A 24,730-nucleotide genomic window follows, 5' to 3' on the forward strand; every position below is an offset into this window, starting at 1 on the left:
TGCACTTGGTTGTTATTGCTGTAGTTGTAGTTGTTGTTGCTGTTGCTGTTGCTGTTTCTGTCTTTCTTTTGTGTTTTTCTGTGTCTCTTTTTTTATATTTCTGTTTGTTTTTGCTAGTCTTCTCTCCTTCCAGTCATCGTCGCGTGGCCTTGAATGGCACCATCATCATCATCATCATCCTCATGATCATGATCATTATGACTGGCTTTGTGTGCAAGTTGTTTGTTATTGCATCTGTCTGCCGCTGCCGCTGCAACGTGTATGCATGTAGAAGTGCTTTGAAGTTGCAGCCAAACAAGTGCTCTCTCTCTCTCTCTCCCCACTTTAAATGAGTCACCTCTGAAAAGGGGTGAGGAGAGAGAGAGGGAAGCTACTATAGGAAATGGTGTATCTATCTGCATGGTGTGTCCACTTGTGCGACCGTCCGACCGCCTCAATTGGCCGCCGGCTGTGACTCTTTCTTTCTGCTCTGCTGTTCTGTTGATTGAGAGCCAAGGCTAACGGAAGTAATGCCGCCGCCGCCGCCGCCACCACCACAGCACACCCTACACACCCCCTTCAGCCGCTCTCATGGGAGAGGCTTCTTCTAATTGCCCCCCCACGAGAGAACTCCGGCAGGCGGCATGGCAGCAAGAACTCCGCAAGGCAGGGCAGCGCCGACCGACTTCTGTCATTTTGATTAACTGTAAATGGCAAACGGAGCAGCTTCTCTTCACTCCACTCTGCCTCTACCACTCCCCATCCGCATTGCCCTTTCTTTTCTTTTCTTTTCTTTTCTTCTCTTTCTTTTGCCCCTACTATTTCCCGTTAGTCCCTTTTTCAGCGGAAGAAGCCCTGCAATGTTCAGTCTTGGCTTCAGTTTTACTGTTACTCACTCGCTCACTCTCTCTTTCTGCGGAACACTGGACTGGAACTCGCTCTCTCTCTCTCTCTCTCTCTGTGTGGTTCCTCGAACACGTCTCGATTGCATGATTGGAACGCAAAGAAAGAGGAAGAGGCTGGCAGCCGCGGCCGCTGCAACAATTGCAGTCAACCTTGAATGTCGGCCACTCGCACACACATATACACAGACACACACACACACACACACACACGCATAGCCACTGCTCTCTGTCTCTCCCTCAGACGCTGTCTAGTCTCCTCGACAGGCCACCAGTTTGGCGAGTCTCCGTTTTGTTTTTTCTCTTTTTCTTTTTCTAGTGCCATCATCATCATCATCATCCATCCCTATCCCCCATCACCCAACCATCCTCGATGGCTCCACCACGTGTGTGAGTCGTCCCTCTCCTTCCTCTCCTTCTCCTTCTCCTTCGCCCTCGCTCTCTCTATGTCTGTTGTCGTAGTCTGCTTTCTGGTCTTTGGCTTCCTCTGTCTCTAGTTTCGTGCTTCTCCTTTTTTTTTTTTTTTTTTTTTGCTTTTTCTGGTGTGCTTTTTGCTTGTTCCTTTTTTCGCTGGGCACACGCTTCGTTGGCTGCTGCCTGACTCTGACTGCAATTTTCATTCAGTTTTTCTCTCGCGTCGTCGTGCGACTCTCTGGTAGCATGCCCCCCGCCCCCGCCCCCACACCACTTCCCCATTACCTTCCCTGCCTGTAGCTGCAGCAGCTACTGCTGCTGGTCTCCGTCTCCCTCTGGCGGCAGCAGCCAGGCAGCCAGGCAGCACGCGGTGCAGGAATGCAGAAAAATGTGTTAGTGGAGTACTAGCCATTACGTCACCTAGGCGACTCCCGACTCTGCCACTCTGCCACTGTGTTGCATGTATTGCATGTGTGTGTGTGTGTGTGTGTTTGTCTGTGTGGCAAGAGTAGGTACCGGTCTTTGTGGCTTTTGTGGGCACGCGGATGGAAATGGGAGGGGCGGGAATTGTGGATGTTGGATGTGGCACATTGTTGTTGCCTGTCGCCTCTGTCTGGTCCCTGGTCTGTGGGTCTCGGTCTCGGTCTCGGTCGCCCTAACAACTAACCAAATCAGCAGCGGGGGCAGGCAGAGGCAGAGGCAGAGGCACAGGCAGAGGCTAGTCGTAGACAGAGGATTTTGGAGCCCCCGCATCTCGTTTTGTGCCTGAGTGCGTGTCTCTCTCTCTCTCTCTCTCTATCCCCCCTGTCTATGTCTCTTCATTTGGCCTTTGTTGTTGTCCCCACCGTTGCAAGCATCGTTCTACTGCGGCAGATGAAAAGCGAAAGTTGTGGAACATTCTCAATCGCTCTGCCCGGCGTGTGGATGATCGGCGGTTGCACCGGCGCTTACCTGCTGCTGCTGCTGCTGCTGCTGCTGCTGCTGCTGGAGTGTCTTAATCCTGTGGATTCCTGAGTAAAATGAATTCTGTGTTGCTGAGTTGCTGAGTTGCTGAGGTCAAAGTTGAGGTTAAAGTTGCGGTTGAGCGAGGGTCTCTCACTCTCTGACTAAAAGCCACGCGGGGCTGCAAGGTTGCAAGGTGCGAGGCGCTGGTTGCGGTCAAGGATCTATCCGGATTTATCCGCCAACAAACAATTTACAAACGACAAAAAAAAGAGTGCAGGGAGTGGGGACGGGGAGGTGCGGGCACTTTTGTGGGGTGTCCTATTCCGTGGCAGTCGGTGTCCGGTCCGGGCCTGTCACTGTTTGCGGTTTGATTTGCTGCTGTGTTGTTTTGCTGCTGTTTTCTTTGCGAATAAATGTTTCAATGTTTGTGCGTGAGGCCGAGGAGCGGCAACGGATCGGCGGATGAGCTGCCACACGAGACACGTTGTACGTTTGTTCGGTGCGACGCTGAACAGCAAACTGCACTTTTCTGGGTCTCTGCTTCGGTTGCGGCTTTCGCATTTCGGTTTCGGGCTTTCCGACGCAGGCAGTCGTCGGGTGGCTGTCGTGCGCTCAGCCGAAGCACAGTGCCAAGATCCTCTGCTGCCTTGGCCCTGGGCAGCTTCGGGAAACTGCAGTCAAACGAAGACGAACGGCAACGGCCGAAGAGGCGGAGAATGGCACAGCCAAAGAGGAGAATAGAGGCAGGAAGAGGAGGTAAAAGCGAACAATGCATTGAACGACGGCAACGACGGCAAGCAGAGACGCCAGCAGAGATCGGACGTTGCTGCTTGCAGGGCGGCTACTGTGCTCCGCTTTCGTCGCTCTGCTCTGCTCTGCTCTGCTCTGCTCTGCTCTGCTCTGCACTCCCCCCCGCACTCCCTTCCGCGGTCGCCTGCTGCCTTGAGTGACTTCCTGCAGCTCGGGTTATGTCTTTGCATGTGTGTGTCCCTCTGTATCTTTGTATGCAGATGCACCGAAAATTTGCACAGAACGTGGACGAGGGGAGCGAGCAGCACGAAGGGGCCTCTAGGCCACGATGATTCTCCACCAAAGTGCTAATGACTGAGAGAGAAAGGGAGAGAGACAGAAGCAGCCGAAAGCTGAAAGCCCAAGTTGAGATCGAAAGAGAGCGCGCGAGAGCGAGCGAGGACAAAGGCAGCTGCTGCATCCCTCTCTGACACTCAATACTGCAAGCGACTTGAAATGTCCTTCATGGGCATACAACGAGGGACAAAAGAGAACCTGGGGGAATCAAATTTCAAGATGTAGCTGCGAGATTTGTGTGGATGGAGCGGAGTCCTACATGACGGATCCATGGAATGCACTTCCTTGCAGGGGGTAGGTAGGGGCTTAGGGGGTTGCAGGTTGTGCCTTACATACCTTGCGGCTGCATTCGGCCTTTGTCAGTGTTGCGGTTGCTGCAACCACGCACATTGCGGCGCGGGCATGTGGCAAAGGGAAGGAGTTCTCTTGATTGTTCACTGATTCACTTGCTCCTTAACTGTATCCTTTTCGCCTTGATCCTTATCCGCTTCTGCGCTGCTGCTGCTGCTGTTGCTCTGCTGCCAAATCGCGCGCGAATCGCGCACAAAGTCTCTCCCCCTGGTCTCACGGGGATCTGTTATTTGCTTTTTCTCCCACCCTTTTTCGCGGCTGCACTTGTCAAAAAAAGTATAAAAAAAATAAAAGTCCTCGTGGGTGTGTGTGTGTGTGTGTGTGTGGAGTTTGAAAATTTGCAAATTTGAAACGGCAATTGGAAATTGTCAATTGGGAGGGAATATTGGGAATATATTTGAAAATATATTTTTGTTTTTTTGTGCGTTTGGTTGGAACTAACTTTAGTAACTGAACGAACCGATCGGAATCGAAAAGCTCAACTGAGGTTCCCCCGAAAAAATGCAATGCAAAATACGTGCGTGTGTGTGTGTGTGTGTGTGTGTGGCAGCAGCAGCAGCAGCAGCAGGCCTACGTGTGTGTGTGTCTGCCCAATTGAATCAGAGAATATATATATGCCCCCCTCCCCCTCCCTCACCGCTGCCCTGCCCCTGCGCTCTGTCCCTTTCGTATGTACATTATGTTTTCGCTTTTCGCTCGCCTTTTATTTTTGTTGTTGTGTTGTTTTTTTTTTTGCTCGCTTTTTTGTTATATACTTCTCATCGTCGTTCGTCGTTCGTCGTTCGTCGTCTGCCGTTCGTCGTCGTCGCTTGCCTTTGTCGCTGTCGTTGGCTTCTTTCAGTTTTTTGGAGTGCAGCGACGCCGACTGCGCTGCGTTGATCGCGCGGCTGCAGTTTTACACAGTGACAGCCAGCGCAGTCGACGCCAAGAACGAAGCAGCGGGACAGCAACGGGAGCAGCGCGTGTGTGCGTGGCTCTGCCTGTGTGTTGGTGTTGCTTTTAGAAGTTTTGTTTATTCAAAGGCCAGGCGGCCAGGCCACAATCATTTTTTTTTGGGGCAAAATTTTGTAAAGACAAAAGTGTCGCAAGAGAGGGAGGGAGAAAGAGAGAGCGAGAGTGAGCGAGAGTGACAGAGGCAGAACGCAACGCTGCTGCTGCTGCTGCTGCTGCGGCGAATGTTTGCTCTGCGGGACTGGAGATCGCTGCAGCAGCAGCAGCAGCAGCAGCAGCAGCAAAAAGCCCTCTGCAAATAGACGGGGAACATTGCAACTTTCGCTGTGTGTGTGTGCCCTGCCCTGCACGCACACTCTCGCAGCGATCTTCGGCTCTTCGCACCCGATGGGTGGGTGCCGGGGGGGGCTACACCAATTGAAAGTGTAGCCCACATTTCACATATTTCACATGCAACTACAAAGCCAATCCCAAAGCCTCAGCCGCAGACACACAACTCTTTTTTTTTTGTGTCAATTTTTGATGTGGAAGACGGCGGCCTGGTTTTTTTTTGTGCATTTGTTTTAGGGCCCCTCCACCGCTACGCGCCCTCTGCCCCGCACTGCCCCTTGCCCACTCTTTCCTCACTAGGAGGCCTTTCTGCTGCTGCTGCTGCTGCGACTGCGACGCAGACTTGTTTAATATTTTGGTTACCGCATTTTATTACACGACGTCGCCGACGAACGGGCTCTTCCTCCCCTCTGGCTGCACTAACCCAGTTTCCCTCTCGCTCACGCTCTCTCCCTCCCCCTCTCCCGCTCCCTCTCCTGCGCACGATCTCTTGGGACCGAGTGGAAACGGGCCCTGCCCTTTGATCGCTTGTGCATCTCCCTGCACTCGAAAACAAAGCCAAAGATTGCCACGGCCCTGAGGGACAGCGGCACAGTGAGATGGCGGAACAGCGGGACTGTGTGGACAGTGCCTGGAACGGCGGGAACGGCGGGATCGGCACACAGCCAAAGACAGGCGGGGGAAGAAAACTTGTTGCCACTTGCCGCATCGCATCTTTTTTTTTTGTTCTTCTGTTGATTTGTTTTATTTCTTTTTTTGGGCTCATTGTTGTCGCTGCGTTTTTTAGTTTGCTGCATCCCCCCCACCCCCCTGACTCTGCGGAGGGGTGGAGGGGAGGCGCGGTGGCTACTAAATGTCTTGTGCCTCTTTTATGCGTGGCGTATCGCTTTTTCTGCTTGTCGCGCACTTGTGCTGTTTGCATTTTTCAAGAATTGTTTTTTAATGTTTTCTGTCATTTTTTCAGCGTGCACTTTTTTTGTTGTTGTTTAAGGTTTCTTTTTGTTATTGGTGCACCCCCCCGCTGCGGCACCCCCAGCCCCACCAGCGACCCAGCGACAGGTCTCGCATTGGCGACCTTTAACCGATTTATAAATGAAGCCGCATGTGAGGGAATCATTCACAGTTTTTTGTGCCGCTCCGTCTCTGTCTGTCGGATCGGATGACTCTTTCAAGATCATCCAAGAAAGTCACGAATGAGTCGGCCTACGTTCCCCCCTCCCACCCCACTCGCTCTCTTCTAAGCAGCGTTTGAGCCGCTCCAACCTGCCATTAACCTTTAGGTGGAGGAAGAGCAGCAGGAAGAGGACGAGGAGGAGGAGGAGGAGACCTCGACAACAACCTCAAAGCAGAGGCAGAAGCAGCGACAGCGAATGATCGCATTCAACTTGTCGCTGCCGCTGCCGCCTGTTCGTTCTAATTGGAGCTGCATGGGGGGGTGGGGCGGTAGGGGGAGAGGGCGAGCGCATTAGTCAGATACTCGCACATTTGTTATCTCTCTCTCGCACTCATTCGCTCTCTCTGTGAAGGCCTAATATCGTATGCGTGCATTGCCCGCAAACGCCTCAAGGCAGCGGCCAGCGGCCAGCGGCAGCACGAGCGGCGCGGCGCGGCGAGCGGGCGATCAGGCGTCGTCGGCGTATACGTAATATTCCGTGGAGGTCAACGACGGGCAACCCACGACAATGGCAGTGGCAGCAACAGCAAAAGCAACAACGCATTAGAGATCGCCCTCCACACCCTCCGCGCGCTCTCTCTCTCTCTCTCTCTCACCCTCTCTAGACAGGCGGAATTGTGTTTACAAGAAAAAGCTTTGGGTAGCGTGCAGGGAAAAGGTTCAATGACCGCCAAGGCGCGAAACCAATGGAATCGCCGAGCGAATCACCGATCTACCCGCGAATGCCAGAGATTCCGAGACAGTGCGAGTATTTTCGGGGGCAAAGGCAGAAGGGAGGAAAAGTCTAGTCAGGAATCAAGCGAGTGCCGGAAAAGATTGGGCGGAACTTCTAGAAGCCTTCTTGAAAACTTTGAAGAATCTTTCCAAGCTGGCGGTAGGGATCTTTGGGGGGAGTAAGTTGCAAAAGGAAACGCATAACAGAATCTTCAATTGGGTTTCAATGGGAACTTTGGCTCCTTCTCTTTGCAGTTTTTGAACAGTTTTTCGAATGCAATTATTGAGAGAAACTTTCAGTTTGCATAGGAACAAATAAACAACAAAAAGATGGACAAATGGCAATCGCTGAAGGGATTCTGCAGGCAGAAGCTTGCCCTAGCAGAATTTCCATTTGCACCAAAGGAATGATTGAGGCATCAATTCAAGACTTGAAAATCAAACGAATCCTGAAAGCGAGAACCCAACAAGCCGCGAAGAATTCCGTAGAACTTCCCGTCAATTGTTTGGGTTGATGAAACGAATTGTCATTTCTGCAACAACTTTGTTCAAATCGAATTGCTCCACAATAAATATTCAGCCAGGATGCTCGTTGAGGATCTGCGCGCTAAGGAGGCCAGAAGGAAGCCGGGAAATAATTCGAGAACAGACTGAAAGCACTTACGTTCTTGTGTGAGTCTTTTGTGTGGCTCTCGGTGCAGCAGGACACCTGCGTCTGCGTCTGCGTCTGCGTCTCCGTCTCCACGTGCAGCTGCAACTGCATCTCCTCCCTCGACTCCTCCTGATGCCTAATGTTGCACTTTCACTTTCACTTGTCTTCTGGCCGTTGCTTCTGGTTCTGGTTCTGTTGCAAGTTGCTCGCTTTATTTATGTTTTGTCTGCTGTTCGTTTCGGTTTCTCTTTACGTTCTTTGCACTTTTCGCAAACTATTTTTGGATCACTGATTGTTGCCGAAGCTTGCCCAAGGGTTTCTTACATTTGACATTGAGATTTCTCCAGCATTTGCTGCGAATGGGGAAAGTGACTCGAAATATTGCACAATAATTCCGTTTATTTTTGTATTTGTATTTGTTTGTTTCTTTCTTCACGAAAACAAAAAGTATGAAAACAATCAATCAATCCATCAATCTCTGTCTCTTGGTAGCTCGTTTCGATTGGCACTGGAACACAAAAAAAATGCACTGCAGATCTAGATCGAAGGACCTGTCTGGGGGGATGGGGTACTGAGGAGCAGAAGGATCTGTGACTGTGACTGTGTCTCCTCGCCTTTGGTTCTCTCTCGCTGTTTATGTTTGGAGTCTTGGAGGATTTTCCTTGTATTTCTAGGCGAGACCTTTGACTTTTGTTGGTGGCGTTGTTTGGGTCTCTCCGAGTGGCTTGTGGCTTGTGTTTGTGTTTGAATTTTTTGCTTCTTTTCGTTTGGTTCAGGGATGTTCCAGTCCGCGTCGCAGCACGCGCACGTAACGAGCAACAAACAGCAACTAACGTTATTTCTGGAGCCCAAGCGCTGTGGAAGCGGCAAATCCGCAAGTCGGCAAATCGGCAAATCGGTGGCAGCAGCAGCGGCAGCAGCGGCAGCAGCAGCGCCGGCAGTTTGCTGCGGCGGCAGCAGGACCAAAAGGACCCGAAGCCCAAATACAGCCGAAGGCACGCCGGCACGAAGGATACGCACGACGACGCTGGCGCTGGCTGGAGCTTTGTTTTGGTGGTGGAGAAAGCAGCAGGCAGGCAGGCAGGCAGGCAGGAGGCTGTGACTGAGGGGGGTGGTTGGGGGTGGCGGCGGCAGCGGCAGCGGCTGCTTGGATGCTGCGCGTAAAGACACGCGACAATGAAATAGAAAATTTAGCACACAATTGAAGTCATTTTACACACACACACACACAGACACACACACGGATACACAGGTACGCCAGAGGGGGAGCGGGGGGGTAGCGATGCCAAGGGGCATTCCGTTTTGCGCCAAAAGCTACGCTTGCCGCTTGCTGTTGCACTCACGCGTCGTTCACTGCCGTCTGGCTACTGCTGCAACGCGGACAAAGCGGCAATGCCGGCACGGCACGGCACGGCACCGCTGCCGCTGCCAGAACACCCCTCCCCGCCGCTGCGCACCGCCCAACCACCCAGCCACCCACTTGTGTCCGACGACGCACATAAAAATCACCCGCCAAACGGCGTACTAAACACTCATTACTCATTTCGGCCACCCCGGCGCCCAGCCACTGCTGCTGCAGCGTACGCCCACCTCCCCCCCAAACACACACAGCGAGAGAGAGAGGGAGAGGCAGAGGGAGAGGGAGGGAGACAGAGAGAGCGAGCTAGAGCGAGAGCGCTAGAGAAAGGAGAGATTTTTGCTCTTTTTTTCTGCGTGCGAGCGAGTTTGAAAAAAAAGGATGCGACGCTGCGAAGCCAACGGCGACGTCAACGCGGCAGCAGCGGCAGCTGGGGCAGGGGCTGGGGCAGTGGCAGGAAAATCAGAAACAAAACAAAAAGAAGGAAAAACGAAAAAGCGAAAAATGATAAAACCAAAAGCGGCGGCAGCGCAGCAGCAGCGCGGAGTGGCAGCAGCAGACAAAAAAAGAAAACAGAAGAAACAAAAAAAAAAAAAGGAAAAAGAGCGAAGCGAAAAAACAGGAGGCGGAATGCGTGTGTGTGTGTGTGTGTGTGTGTGTGTCGGAGTAGGAAAAAATGCCGTAACCAACCCCACTGCATGCTGCGGCCTCTGCTGCTGCTGCTGCTGCCGCGGCGCTGCACACACACACACACACACACACACAAACAACCCCCAATAGTGGGAAGGAAATTTTAAAAATCGCGACGAGAGGCAGCGGAAAAGAGCGCGAAACGAAAAATGAAAAAAAAAAAACACACACACAAAAATTTGTAAAAGCACGAAAATAAAAAGAACACGCACACACACACACACAGGACACACACACACGTGCACGAGCAGCGGCAGCGGCAGCGAAAAAGGGGAAATTGACGCACAAAAATAACCAAGCGAATAAAAAGGATATCGTGTGTGTGTGTGTGTGTGTCGGTGTGTGAGTGTGTGTCTGTGTGGGAGGAGAAAGAAGTTTTGTTAAATTTTAATTTGTTGTCTTCTTTGGCTCCACTCCCCCCCCCTCATTGGCTTCGCTATTTGCTGTGTTGTGGCATCCCCCCCCCAAAAAGTAGGCAACATTCGCAGGCAGCTGCGAGATCCAATGGGGGATCCTCAACGTTGAAGATCCGATCGGAAACGAGGGACAGCAAACAGGAAGAACGGATAACAGAGACAGAGACAGAGAACAAACACGTACAGTTATGGCGAGGCACGGCGTTGAGGCAGCCACGACGTCTTAACGGCTACTAAACTGCCCAAGAAGCTGGCGCGATGCCCTGGACAGCCACAGCCGCAGCCACAGAAGCAGCAACAGTGGCAGCAGCAGACTCCGAATCAGTGGGGTGCGGGTGCTGGGCTAGCCGGCAAAAGTCGCCGTGGCCTTCATTGTCACGAGGCCGAAAGACGACGACAACAATGCGGCAAACAGCGCTGCCAGCGTCTCAGTCGCTGCTGTCGCAGGAGGTCAAAGTTTTGAGTGGGGCGAGGGGGCCATCCTGTTGCTTAGGCCATAGTTTCGATGAAAGCGAGCAGCCCAAAAACAACGCCAAGCCACTCCACCCACACCCACACCCAACCCCAACCCCACCCACACCCACACCCACACACCCATAGAGCCCACAGTAAATACTCGGAACTATGCGCATAGCAAATGAGCGTAATAAAATCAAATGCTGATAGTGCCTGTAGTTGGACGCATTACCCCCGAAAATCAAGACGTCCTTCCCCTCCAGCCACACACACACACACACAGCGCCACACACACACCAACACACACATAGATACACAGAGAGTCGAAGGAGCAAACGGAATCCGAGTGCCCAGAAACGCCGAGAGCCCGAGAGCAAATCTACTACACGCAATCTTCATTTTCAACGCCATTCAAAGCCATTCCAATCATCATTATCGTCGCCATAATCATCAAGTAAAGTACCCACCAGTAGCGCCTCGACGCAGCCCCGAGCCCACCCTCCCCCCTCTCCAGCCGCCCACCCACGCCCTCTCGCCATGCCTCTCCGCTGCCCTCGCAGAGGATTTCTCTTGGCAAAAGACGAGACGAGATGCCAACAAGTGCGCCCCGAAGTATTTTTTTGTGTGTTCCTTTTCTTGCTTCTTTTTCTTTTCGTTGCGGGAGAAAGCAGAGAAAGAGAGAGCGAGCTGTGTGTGTGTGTGTGTGTGTGTGTGTGTGTGTGTGTGTGTGTGTGTGTGCGGAGAGCGAGAGCTAGAGCACAAACTAGAGGGACGTCGAGTGGCGTGGCAGCAGGCGGTAGGCGTCCGCAGACTGTGTGGATGAGGATGTGAATGTTGACGTCTTCGTTGTGTAGTTTCGCGTAGTTCATTGAAAGCAAGAAAGGAGCGGACAGCGGGAGGGACTAGAGGAGAGGAAATGGCACAAGGCAGGAGGCAGGAGGAGGAGGCAGGAGGCAGGAGGAGGAGGAGACTGATGATGGGTTGCCTGTGGGGCTGAGGGGAGTTGGGCAACCGGCAAAATGCGACAAATTATTTAAGCTGCATGTGGCGCTCTGGGAGATTTCTCCTACCACCCCCCCTCCCCGCTCCTGCTGCTGCTGTTGCATTACGCCCGAAACTTAGACAGATTTCTCGCGCATCGGCATGCCGACAGATACAAAGATACAGATGCAAAATTCGTGGATTCGAGCTGCTGCTTTTCGTTGCATATCATTTAGAGGCACACACACACATACACACACACACATGCCATGCCATGGCCATGCAGGGGTAAGGGCTGGGGTTGGGCTGTTGCATGGTAGGAGCTTCGGCTGCCAACCCCAAACCCGTTCCCGCCCACACGCAAAAGTTTCCGCATATTTTCTTAGACTTTGCTTTAAATTATATACAGACACGCACACACACGCACGCACACGCACACCAACACAGAGATGGAAGCACCATCCCGTATGCAGATTACAACTTTTCGAGTAATTCCTCAGCCTCAGCCTCAGCCTGGGCCTGGGCCTGGGCCTTCGTCGTCGTTTGTAATTAGCCAATAGGAATAGCTTTTCCTACCAAACGTGTGGTGTCTGTCCCATGCCCTCCGACCTCCTGCCCCGTACAGGGTTGCTTGTATATGTGTATTTGTGTGTGTGTGTGTGTGTGTGCCATCCCTCGTGTGGCATGAGGGCTGCCTATCATAACCCACACAGCGCCTTGTGGGCTTTAGACCTGTTTCCTTATGTGAACACGCGTAATGCACACCCCATGCCCCATGCCCCATGCCCCAACCCCTTTGTTTCACGGCATAAATGTTAAAGGTGGCAACCTTTTGATCAGCTACTCACCTGCGGATATGATCGCCTGCAAACTGAAGCTGGGGAACTGTAAGGAAAGCGAAGGATCCGATTAGATAGGGGCAGAGTTCGATGGCAGATCTTAGATAGAAATTCTCCTCAAAGATAATTATTTATGTTTACTTATTGCAGGTGCATAAATCTGGAGAGTTACACCGCAAATCTCACTAGAATGGAGCCACCAGAAAGTACTGCCAAGCTACGCTGTGAGAGAGAGCGAACTAAATCATTTGCAGCTCAGCTGCGCTGTAAGAGAAAAGGCGCAGAGTGCGTTTCATTGCTGCTTTGCCAATGCAGCGACTTGCCATGAAACGTACTTGGCCTGGCTATCTGGTCTCTGGTCTCTGGCACTCACCTGCGTGATCTGCGGGATCTGCGGGATCTATTCCTGGCAGCAAAAAGCGAATGCTGCAATCAGAATGTGAAATCTGGCACGGGGCTGCTGAAAAGAGGCAACACATAAATATTGTTAGAAGGAGACCAATGAAAGCCTTGACGTGTCGCTAATTAAATGGAGAGCTACGATATATATCTATGGGCAGGATAAATCGAATTGAGAACTTGTCGCCCGGCACTGGCTCTGCCGGCGCGTGGCACAACTCCGCTGCTGCCGCCTGCGCTTGTGGCATTTGTATGGGTAAGTCGCTATCCAATTATTAATTATGTGCCCCCAAATACTACCTATGTGTGTGCGTGTGTGTGTGTGTGTGTGGGAGCTGTGCTTCAAGTGTCAGAGCGGAGCAGCAGCTCCACCCACTTTGTGTTTGTTGTTGGCTTTGTTTTTTGGTGGCGCGGCGGCTCCTCGTATTTCTTTTTATTTTTCGGTTAATATATTACGCACATGCGGTGACGGGTAGTTGGGGCAAGGGGGTGCACAGTACACCCTTACACACACACAACAACAAAATATTAACCAAACAGAGAGAGAGAGAGAGAGAGAGGGAGAGGGAGAGCGAAAGAGAGAGCGCGGCAGAGCCCGGAGCAGCAGTTAAAAATATTTAAAAAATTTCAAGTGGGCGGGCATTAAGGGGGTGGGGGTTTCGGTGGGGCATATGTGGACTCGTTAGTGGGTGGCATCCAAAAAGCATGCGTGTGACAGCCTCTGGTTGAGGGTGCACGGCGGGGGTTGGGGGCTGGGGGTTGGTTTTTGGTTAATTGCCAAAAACAACTACAAAAAAAAAGTCCAAACAGCAAATAAGTAGGGAATGTGGCAGCAGCAGCAGCAAAGCCGAATTGTTGAATACCCTCAAAAGGCGGGTTCCAGCGCTCTCGGTGCCACCCACGCTGAGGGGGGTGGGGGTTTGATAGGAGACAAAAAATGTAAGGCACATAAAGTGATGGCGCGCACTGTGTGCCACATGCTAAAGAGTATTGCAACAGCAAGTTTGGGGGCGGACACAGACACCCACTGTGTGTGTGTGCGGGGTGGGGGGTGTGGAGCTTATGTAAACGCTGTCGCTGTCTCGCTCGCTCCCCCACACCCACACCCACACCCACATCCAGCCACATATGAATATGTAACCATATAGAAAGAACATTGTCGAACATTGCCTACTGCGCCTCTGTGTGTGTGTGTGTGTGTGTGTGTGTGTGTGGGTGGGGGTCTCATCTGTCTCTCTCTTTTTTCTGTGCTGCTGCTGCTGCTGCCGCTGCTCCCCTTTTTATTATTTCGCGTGACGCAGAGCCCAAGTGCCCGAAAAGGTACATAAATTGCGAATGTATTTGTGAAAAAGTGCGTTGTGGTGCGTGCACCACCCATACACCCATACACCCACTTAAGCACCCACTACCCAACCACACACACAGCCCACACACACCCCACCCCACACCCCCCCACCAGCCACCGCACAATTTCGTCAGTCAGCTGCTGGCGGCGGCAGCGAAGTTTTTCCTTTCCTTTTTTTTTGTTTTGCTTTTAATTTGTGCAGAGGCATCAGCCCCTGCCCTGCCCACGCCCCCTGCGCGCTTGGAATTCGTTTTGCCAAAATAATTTTACATTTCTTTGGCTGCTCTGGCGATGGGAAGGAATCGCGAGGCTGCTTTGGGCGCTCATTTGGGTGGGTGCGAAGGATCAGCTGAAGATCAGATGGATGCGGGAAACTCGAGGAAATTTCAGCTGCAGGAATCTGTTGATTGGCTGCACATCCACAGCGGATCTTTGCGGATTCCTAAAGATTCATTTGGGACTCTCCCAGCCCTTGCTTTGAAGATGATTCTCATGGCAAATGAAACCTCGCCCGTAGTGCATTTGTTGGTGCGACTCTTTCGGTCTTTCAATCTGCTGCCGCTGCCTGCTTTGACTCTGCTTTCGGCTGTGTTTGTTTTAACTTGTTGTAGGAGGATGGGTGGGGGGGCACTCCTACCCATCTATGCTGCCACTTGCCTACACCAACTTCCACACACCAAAAATATACTTGCCATATCCCTGAATGGGATGCCCCACGCATCATCATCCTCCTCCTCCTCCTGCTCCTCCTCCTACTCCTCCTCCTCTTCCTCCCAAAAGCACTTTCTTTTTCGGCAAAAGTTTTTCGCTTTTTCTGCTGGCATGTGCGTAGCAGCGCCACCCCCACGGCCACCCCCTCTCAATCAGCCCCACCCTATGCCGCGCTAGTCTGTTAGTGACAGTCACTGCAGTCAGTCGTCCTCGTCCTGCTGCTCCTTCCACAGCTTGCAAGAGGGGGGTCGGAGCGGGGCAGGCAGGCAGCCAATTTAATTTTTCATATGTACAGAGTGCTGGCAGCATGCGAGTGGGGGAGGGTGTCGCTGGGAGGCAGCACAAAAAAAGGGAACAAGTTTTTCTAATTCGCATTTGTATTTAATTTCATGAAGCTTTCTCGCTCTCGCTCTCTCTGTCTCTCACCACTACCCCTACACATACCCCCCCGCCCCCCTACGGCGCACACACCCCACCTTTATGCGCCGCCATGGAGCCACGGCTCACGGTTCGCCCTTTTTTTAATGGGGTGCTTCATGACAAACTTTAAGCGCGAGCGACTCTAAGCATTAAAATTTGTACATGGAGCCAGCACCCCCACCCTCTCTCTGTGTGTGCGTGTGTGTGTGGAGGGTGGTTGTGGGGGGATGCGCGCACTTTCTAACACCGCCCACTAATGCCAAGTGTGTGTCTAACTGGTGGAGCGCACGGAAAGGCTCTTCTATATTTCTCTCTCTGTTGTGTGTGTGTGTGTGTTGTGTGTGTGTGTGTGTGTGTGCGCATATGTAAACTCAAAAACCCCAAAAAACCTTACCCCCCCCCCACACACCGTACCCCCCACAACATGCGTGCGCGTGTCTGCGGAGTAATTTTTTAACTAATTTTCTATACAAATTTTTAGCATGTCGTTTGGGGCACACACACACACACACACACCCGCACGGTTCTGAACATTCTTTTTTGCATACATGAATATGTATATGCCATGTGTGTGTGTGTGTGTGTGCTGTGTGTGTGCTGTGTTCTGTGTGTGTGTGTCGCCTGCTCATTCGTTCATTCAGTTGCGAGGCCTTGCGCAGCAGTTCGCTGCTACTCCTCCAGAAGTGCTGCTTGTACATGAGCCTATTCCTGCCACCGAAGGACCTGCCTGGCTAGTCCCCCTCAAGGCAAGTACAGTATTATTGTGCGTGTGTGTGTGTGCTTTCACATTCCGATTCAGTCAGCGAAGAGCGAAGAGTTGTGCCACAGAATGCAACGTGCCACAACCAACACCCACGGGCGCACAACTGTGGTAATAATTTCCTGGTAGCCCTAAGCCGGGATCCATCATCAGCTGCTGGCCTCATGAGGCGATTGCCATTCCTTTTGCCATGCCAAATCCTTAGCTAATTGCCGCGCATTAAGAGTCCAAGAGAACTGCAGCGAAAATACATTTGTGTGGCACTTGCCACGGGGAAAACTGTGGGCAATCTTCAGCCGGAAAACTGTCATCACACTGCGATGTGCATGCGCTAATGAGCTGCAGTAGGCGCAGGACACAGCCCACAGCCCACAGCAGCCAGAAGCGGTGAATTAAGAGCAAATTCTTTCCAGAGAAACTCTCTGGGGGGAGGGAAATATGATTTCCTTTGGCAGCAGCAGCTCCGACCTTTAGCGTTGATCTGCTGCAGAGGCGACTCCAAAGAACTGCTTCTATTTTTGATGAGAACAAACACGTGGAGCCCCCACCCTCAGCCCTGATAATGCCACGTCACGCTCCTCCACGAAGAGACTCTGGAGCCTGCCTTTTGTTGCACGGCTTTTGGGCTGATGCCGTTATGATGATTTGACAGGATGACATGGCGGCCAAGCCTCTGATTGAGGGGGCTCCGAGCAGGCGTGGGCCAGTGGATTGGAGCAGTGATTTTGCTTTTGCATTGTTTTGTTAGCCAAATGTCAGCTGCCAGCAGATAGACTCGCCGCCCCTCCCCTCGGCGTGTGGCCCCGTCGAGACACTCCGACGCGTCGCTCTTAAATATTACATCAAAATAAAATTAACATTTCATTTGACTGCGTTTTTTTTTTGATCCCGTTCGCTTCATCGATAAATTTCGTTGGTGCTTCCAATGAGAGAGAGAGAGAGAGAGAGAGAGGGAGTGTGCGAGCGAGAGGGAGAGGGAGCGGGAGAGGTAGCTTGATTTTTATTTCCCATTCGATGGTTTTTGTTCTATTTTTTCTATTTTATTTTTGTTTTTTTTAATAAAAAATCATTACATAGGCAAATATAAATATTGCCGGACTGCACCACACACACACATACATAAGTCCTGTGTGTGTGTGTGTGTGTTTGTTGGAAATATTGCGGTAAAAAAAGTCTGGGCATTATGTAGGCGAAAAAAATGCTCATGACGCCAAATATTTCTCTGCCATTATTCATGGGGCTTTCATTTTTCACGAAAATGCATTTTAATTGTCACATAAAATAATTCCACAGAGAAGCGGGCAAAAGGGCAGAAGGGGTGGGAAAGGGATAAGGGATAAGGGATGAGGGTTACGGGGGAAGGGCAGCATCTATGTGTAGGAGTATGTCTGTGCAGATTCCCAATTGATGGATAACCCGCTCTTGATGTTAGGCATTGCACTTTAGTGGTTTTAAGCATTCGATTCGCTGGCATCGATCGGCTGGCCGGGCCTGTTGCCAAGCGATAATCAACCTATGCGGAGCCCCCTGCCACTGCCACTGCCACTGCCCCTGCCCCTCGCACATAGCCAAGTGGCAAATGAAAAGCGAGTGAAAAGTCCACAGCAAACAAAAGAGAGCAAAAAACAACACAAAGTTAATAATAAGTGGCAGGACACAGGACGAAATTTTTGTAAATACATTTTTATTTAGTGCAAGCTGCGGGGAGGGGTGAGTGGCGAGGGGGTATGGGGGCTGGGTCTCATGCATTGTCTGTCGACTTTTTCTACATTTTTGGCCCAACATTATAATATATTTTAACGGGTTTTACCGCGCTGTTTGTGGGGCGGTGTCGGACGCATAGCCAAATAAAAAATGCAAGGTATTACGATGGGGGGAGGGGGCAAGGGTGGTGCTATTGCGCTCGTAAAAAATAATACAACTACATCCACAGCTCCACAGACACGCGCGCTTACCACACATTACACAAAGCCAAAGCCAAAGCCCAGCCCAAGCCCCACACACACACAGCCTTGAATCCCTTTAGTCCTGCCGCCGCTGCTGCTGGCGGCAGCGGAAACTTTGACAAGCTCCCGCGAGCGGGAATGCTGCTGCTGTACACATACGCGCAATTCTACAAAATTAATGTCGCTCTCGTAATTTGAACACAGCAGCAGCAGCAGAGCAGCAGAGCAGAGGAGCAGCGGGAGCAGAGTGTCTCCCGAATGAAGGGAAACACAACAGCAGTTCCGTTCCTCGACATTAGCATACTCCCTACTCCACCAGCTTGATGCCCTGCGACTCGTTTAAGCTCCAGCGATATCGTTTTGACCTTCTCAATGCTGAAAATCTTTACTAGAATTTAATGAGCCCACAAACTCCACTGATTCTGTGATCTATGAGCTGTGACAGCAGACAGGCGCTGGAGACTGGCGATAGCTGAAGGACCATATATGATGGGCGATAGATTGTAGAAAATAAATGATAAACGAATAAACAAAATTCAAAAAAATACACAAAAGCAAAAGCAAGGAGGAGAGCCACAGAAAAGTCACTTCAAAATTCAAAGTTTCTAGCAAAAATTGTGCAAAAAAAAGAGAAATAAAAAAAGAGCGGACTAAAAGCTGAACAAGAAGCGGGCAAACAAGCCAAAGCAGAGCCGGGAGAAAGAAAAGTCTAAGCTCTGAATACGAGAATTACATAAAGTAAAATGAAAAGTTCTCGTTACGCGGCGCATTTATTGCCCTGCCTCTGCCTCCGCCTCCACCCACCGACGCTGCTGCTGCTGCTGCTGCTGCTCCTCCTAATGCTCATCTCTTTCTAACTCGGCGACAGCGACGTCGCGTCGGTGCTGCCCCTGTGCCCGTTGCCTGCCCCTCCACTGATTACTACTTTTATTGCTAGCAAATATCACAACTTTCTTTATGCTCCGCAGAAAGGTGAGGCTGACTGTGTGTGTGTGTGTGTGTGTGTGTGTCTATGTGTGTGTGTGCTTAGCTTTTTTTTTAGGCGAAAGGGGAGCTTTGCCTGTGCGTTGCTGGGTGTGCGGGGTAGGGGCTGTGGAGGGGTTGTACTCTTGTAACTTGCGCGGAAACAAGGTTTTTATTTCACCATTTCTTTCTTTACTTTACACTTCGCACGCCGTCCGCCGTCCCCCGTTCCCCTACCCACCACCCGCCTACTCGTTAGCAGGGGAGCGCCGCAATTTCGCTTTAGATTTTTGCTGCGCGAAATTTATTTTTCAAGGCAAAACCACCACCCCCTCTGCATGTGTGTGTGTGCGTGTCTCTCTGTTGTGTGTGTGTGTGTGTGTGTGTGTGTGTGTGTGTGTGTGTGTGTGTGTGTGTGCAGATGCTGAGACGTAGACAGAGTCGCGCTTTCCTGTCGCTGTCGTTCTTGTTGCTGCCTGTTATTGTAGTTGTGTTTGTATTTTTTCAATTTTTGACGTCGACGCTGCTGCTGCAGTCGCAGTCGCAGTCGCCGCCGCGCTAGTTAGCAGCGCGTCCTACCCGTTGTCACTCCACCCCCCCCAGCCACACACAGCCTGTATCTTCCTTTTGCGAGTCTCAATTTTTCGTTTTTTAACTACGTGTTTCGTAGTTAAACAATCTCATCTTGTACTCACTCCTGCTGCTCCTGCTGCTGTGTGTGTGTGTGTCGCAGGCTGAGACGCGGACTGCGGCAGAGACATGGCAAGGGCTTACAAGTGCAGGCGGTGGCAGCGGTAGCGGCAGCAGCGGGATAAGCGGAATTAGTAGTGGAGAAAAGGTGATTTTTAGATGCTGTCTTACACTGAGAGAAATCTGCTCAAAATACAACTAGTTGTGGCTCGAGCCATAAACGAACTCGAGCGCGTTCAGTGCTCGATCAAAAATGTTCGATGCAGCATTGTCTGCTCACATGGTTCGATGTGGCTCGACGGTGGCTCGATGGTGGTTCGATGTGTGTTGTCGATCGTTTGCTGCGCTGCACGCGTTAGCTTCGGGTATGATATGCGATTGCTACCAAAGAACGATGGACAAAGTTCTGGCTTCTTGCGCTTCTTACACTTGCAGTTTTATGCAGTTTTAAGTTTAACCTAAGCTCTCCGCACAGTCAGAAGAGATTTTTGAGCAGATTTCACCTTTCTGCGGCTCGATTTTCAGCCCAACTCCTTTCGTTTTTCTCTCAGTGCATTTTCCATATGATAAGTGGCGAGGTCGTACATTTATATATGTTTGTATGCGTGTATTTCCTCCTTTCCCCCCGGCCACTGTCGGCCCATCATCACAGCCTTTGTCACGGGGCGCACCGTGTTTAGAGAGAGAGTTGTTTTTTCTTTCTTTCGTTTTTTGTATTTGCCCGTGGAGCTCGCGTGGAGCCCCGTGAATAGATGGATAGATGGGGGTCCCCCACGACCGAGACCCAGAATCCCAGAATCCCAGACGCAGAACCAGAAAACTAAGTACCGAGCGGAAGGAAGCAAGCAGTCGGCGGAGCAGCAGTAGAAGTAGAGGAAGGAGCGGGGAAAAAGTAAATGCTGAAAAAATGAAAACGAAAGGCGAGCGACAGAGACGGAGCGCCAGAGCGCGTAGAGCGCCTGAAGAGAGTCACAGAGCGAGAGAGAGTGAGAGCGAGTAAGAGCGAGTGAGAGAGAGAGAGAGAGAGTAAGTTTTTGGAAAATAAAAAGCACACGAGGGTTGATATATTTCTTTTGCATTGGTTTTTTGCGCTGCTGTCGCTGTGCCCTCTGCCGCTGTCGGCGTCGCTGGTATTAGTTGTTGCTGTTGCTGCTGCTGCTGCTGCTGTTGTTGTTGTTGTTGTTGTAAGTGGATATTAGGGGGATATATGTACGAGTGTGCGTGTGTGTGTGTGTGTGTGTGTGTCTAGGGTAGGAGGGCATCCTTTTTATATTTAAAAAAAATATATACATATTCTCATTTCAATATCTAAGTGCGGGTGGTCGTACCTCCCCCCCCTCGCTCTCTTTGCCGCTCTATTGCTGTCTCTTTCTAAAGGCACTTATTATTACTTTTAATATCGTACCTTTTTCTGTGCATGTGTGTGTGTGTGTGGGCGTGTGTGTGTGGGGAAGTGCGTGCTTTTTTCGTGCTTTCTGCCTTGCCATTCCCCCGCGCCTGTCTGTCTGCAGCTAGCTCCTTTTTTAGTGGTCGCATTTAAGTTTGAGCCTTGTGCCGCCTCCCCCCATGCCATGCAGCAGCATGAATGAGCATACGGCAGACTAAAAACGAAAGTAAACTTGACAGTGAAGCAGCAGCAGCAGCAGCAGCAGCAGCAGGAGGAGGCGGAGGTGGAGGTGGAATAACAGGCGGAGATGCTTGAAGAACAAAACAAAAAAAAACGATATGCGGGCAGGCTTCAAGGGTCGGGGGAGCGGGAACGCGTTTCATGCAGGGCTGATTTGAAGTTCTGTTTAGAGTCTGCCCTGCCCCGCGGTGTGTGTGTGTGTGGAAATATCAACTACTTTCTAGCGCAGGGTTTTAGATTTATAAAGCTTCAATTATTTATTTATGTCGCTCGCTGCCTGGCTGGCCGGGGGGTGGGAGGCCATAAATTAAATAAAGTAAGGCACAAAAAATGGCAAAGTACAGAGAGAACGAAGTAGGCAAAGGGCACACCGAATAGTCAATGCTCTATCTGCGCGTTGGCAGTGGGCATTAAGTGCACCTGTGCCCGCTCCAGAGGAGAGCATTCCCAGTCGCTGGGTGGCAGGCGGCAGTTGGTAACAAGGAATGCCATAAAACATACAAATGGCCAAATAAAACATTTTAAATGTAGCAGCGCACAGTCTGAGAGTCCGAGAGTGGGAGCAAAATACAAGAAAATACGAAAATAGTATTGTGCTTAGAAAAAAGAAAAGAAAAGAAAAACAACATGGGGAAATGGCCCCCCAATGAAGATGGGGCGGAGCGCGGGCCACGGGCAGCACATTAGATAGATTAGATTAGATTTTTTATGCGAGAGAGAGAGAGGGAGAGAGAGGGAGAGCGCGTTCACCTGTCAGCATCAGCAGCAGGAAAAGGTGCAACTATTAATCGACCCTTCCTTGCCGCACCTTCCGCACCCCTGTTTAGCGGCTGCCTACCCCCTGAAAAGGGGTGAGGTGAAAAACTTTTCACAAAAGGAGGCAGCAGGCAGGCAGCAGTCAGGCAGCATCGGAGGTAAAATCCCGCACAAAACTAACATTTTCTAAAAGTTGTCCTGCTCTCATACCCTCTCTCTCCCTCTCCCACTCCCTCTCTAGCGCTCTCCTTGGAACTATCTCTGTCGCACTTTGCTGGCTGCTGGAATTATCTCCGGTGGCCCAGGGACCAACTCGCCTTGTCTAGCATTAGCCGCTGGCCCCTGCAGGGCACCTTGCCACCTGCCCGTTTTGCCGTTTCCTTTTTCGGCATTTGCCCTGCTCCTCTTCTTTATGGCGAGAGCGGTGCTGCCTGGGTGGGTGGTGGGGGGAATGGCCAGCGTTGAGCGCACAAAAACTTAGAAATAATCACCGACATAAATCTTAAAATGGGGCTTCCCCTGCTCTCGCTCTCTCTCGCTCTCTCTCGCTCTCTCTCTCTCTCTCGCTGTCTATTGTTGGTGCTGCTCCTGCTGTTACTTCTGGCCTAACTACTCTGTTGAGGGGGTGGTGGCGGTGGCCCTGGGTTGGGCTTTGGCCGGGCAGAGGGTCAGTCAGCTTGCGCGAAGCGTGGCAAATGAAAAATAACTTAGAAGCACGTTTTGTGGCAATTTCTTTTGCCTTCTTCTTCTGCGTCTTGCTGGTGCTTCCTCTTGGAAGCCTTCTCTTAGTTTTCGCCCGCTGGGTGTAGCGGGGGGTGTGGGGGCTGTTTCGTGCTTGTATTATTGCACATAGTTTGAGATACAAAATGCGGCGAATTCTAAAATTCATTCAAGCAGAAAAGCACGACGAACGCTAGCGGCTGGGGGCTGGGGGCTTGTGGGGGAAAACTTTCCTTCAGCTTTGGATTTCGATTTTGCTGCTGCTGCCGCTGCTGGCTCCTGGGCACGTGGCTTTGACGGACTCGCACAGTGGGTCTAAGGTCAATCAGAAGTGTATCTGCAGCTGCCTTCCCCCCACCACTTAATCGCTTCCAAGGCTCCGCCATTGTGGCAGCTTTCATTGGAGTTGCGCATGCAGAATGAGTGTCAAGACAGCTGCTCCAACAGCAGCGGCCCAAAGCAATTGTGTGGAGTCGCCCACTGTTTGCACCTAACTGGCTAACTGTAGAGGGAGTGTGGGGGGGGGGTGTCTGCAGGGAAACCCAAGACACATACCAGCTGGCTGGGGCACTGGTAGAAGGCCACACACAAGTGTCAAGCTGTGGCATGTGCAAATATTGAGTGCGAGTCAATGCCAATTGTTTCAATCGCAAAACGGGTGTGTGTGTGTGCGAGTGTGCGTGTGTGCGTGTGTGTGTTCACGAGTATTTCGGCTGGTTTGCACAGACAGCGAGGCAGCAGCAACAGTTTGTCAATAAGTGCATCCACGCGATGTTCAATGAACCCTCCAAGGACGTGGGCTAGGGCCCCACTGTGCCCCCCCCTCCCCAGTTGGACTTTGAGTTGGAGCCACAAGACAGTCCCAATACCCGCTGCTAACAACTAAGCACCGCAACAAGCAGCGGCCAATTTCAATGGCAACCCCAAACCCAAACCCAGCCAAACCCTAAACTGCCTTTCCACATCCACAGATCCACTCCGAGGCGGGAGGCGGCGCTCTCCCTGCCCGGGAGTACTACTATAATTCAGCGTTTGCTTTTAATGGCTTTGCCAAAGATGGATAGAGCGTCGACGGGGGTGGGGGGTGCTTGGGCGGGGGCTGAGAGCAGTGTGGGGGTTGCTGCCGCTGCCGCTGCTGCTGCTGCTGGTTGAAAAATGAAAAGAATATTTTATAGTTGAAAATCCAATGGCGGCGGGCAGCGTCTTAGAAATCTAAACATTAAACTTGCCGAAAACTTTTGCCAACCACCGAGGGCAGGCAGGCAGGACCTGTGCCATCCCCCTCAACCCTCCCTCCAGCACGGTAAGCAGCGTTCAGCCTTCAGCCTTCAGCCTCGTTGCCGTGTGGCCAAAGCCGCCGCGTCAAAGGGAAAGGCAAAGGCAGACGCTGACGTTGAGGTAGGTGGGGGGTGGCAGGGGGGTGGTTGCTTGGCATTTTGGCAGTTTGCTTTTTTAGCTGCGAGAAACTTACAGCAACAGCAACAACAGCAACAGCAGCAACAGCACAGCATCTGCGACTATTGCCCCCCTCCTGCCGCGTTTTACATAAATCTTCTTTTCACGAGAGCAACAACAACAACAACAACAACAAAACGAAAACTGAAAGAAGAGAAGGAAAAAAGAAACGAAACGAAACGAAGCGAAGCGCAGGAGAAAAAAATAAACACTAATGCCCGACGCGAAGGCGAAGAAGGCAAAAGGAAATACAGCAACAGCAACAACAGCAACAACAGCAGCAAAAGAATGCAGGAAAAAGTACGAACTAGAAAATTTAGTATCTACACACAGACAGGCACACACACACACACACACACACACACACACACACACACACAGACACAACGCAAAAAAAGAAGAGAAAGATTTTTTATTACAGCGAGAAAACTTAATGGCTGCTGCGGGCTGGGGTGTGGGTGGCGGCTGGGGGGTAACCAGCTGAAGACGCTCGACGCTTCGACAGCAGGAGGAGTGGAGATGGAAAGGAAATAGAAAGAGGCAGGCAGGCAGGCAGAAGGAGGCTGCGGCACTGCCTCTGATTTCGGCAACATTTTCGCGCATTCAAATGAAATGGAACATATTTTTTTTTCTTAATTTCAGGCTGGCAGGGTTCGAACTGTGACCCAGTTATGGCCATGGCAACTAGCGGCTAGAACTGC

At 51.3% G+C, this 24,730-nt stretch overlaps 2 protein-coding genes across 8 annotated transcripts in view; one reads left to right on the forward strand and one right to left on the reverse strand.

Annotated features, from left to right (window-relative positions):
* LOC117901954 (broad-complex core protein) overlaps window positions 1–4,109 on the reverse strand; it is a 46,631-nt gene extending 42,522 nt beyond the window's left edge. Inside the window, exon 1 of one of the 5 annotated variants that reach the window (XM_034812950.1) lies at window positions 3,663–3,985. The gene's annotated coding sequence lies outside the window, so the exon portion shown is untranslated. Of the gene's footprint in view, window positions 1–3,662 lie in introns of all 5 variants that reach the window. The other 4 variants (XM_034812971.1, XM_034812935.1, XM_034812942.1 and 1 more) reach the window with 4 other exon arrangements.
* Window positions 4,110–12,450: 8,341 nt separating this feature from the next.
* LOC117901930 (mucin-2) overlaps window positions 12,451–24,730 on the forward strand; it is a 63,331-nt gene continuing 51,051 nt past the window's right edge. Inside the window, exon 1 of one of the 3 annotated variants that reach the window (XR_004649346.1) lies at window positions 12,451–12,892. The gene's annotated coding sequence lies outside the window, so the exon portion shown is untranslated. The remainder of the gene's footprint in view (window positions 12,893–24,730) is intronic. The other 2 variants (XM_034812902.1, XM_034812922.1) reach the window with 2 other exon arrangements.

This window comes from Drosophila subobscura, chromosome A, assembly GCF_008121235.1.
Source record: "Drosophila subobscura isolate 14011-0131.10 chromosome A, UCBerk_Dsub_1.0, whole genome shotgun sequence".
Lineage (NCBI taxonomy): Eukaryota > Metazoa > Arthropoda > Insecta > Diptera > Drosophilidae > Drosophila > Drosophila subobscura.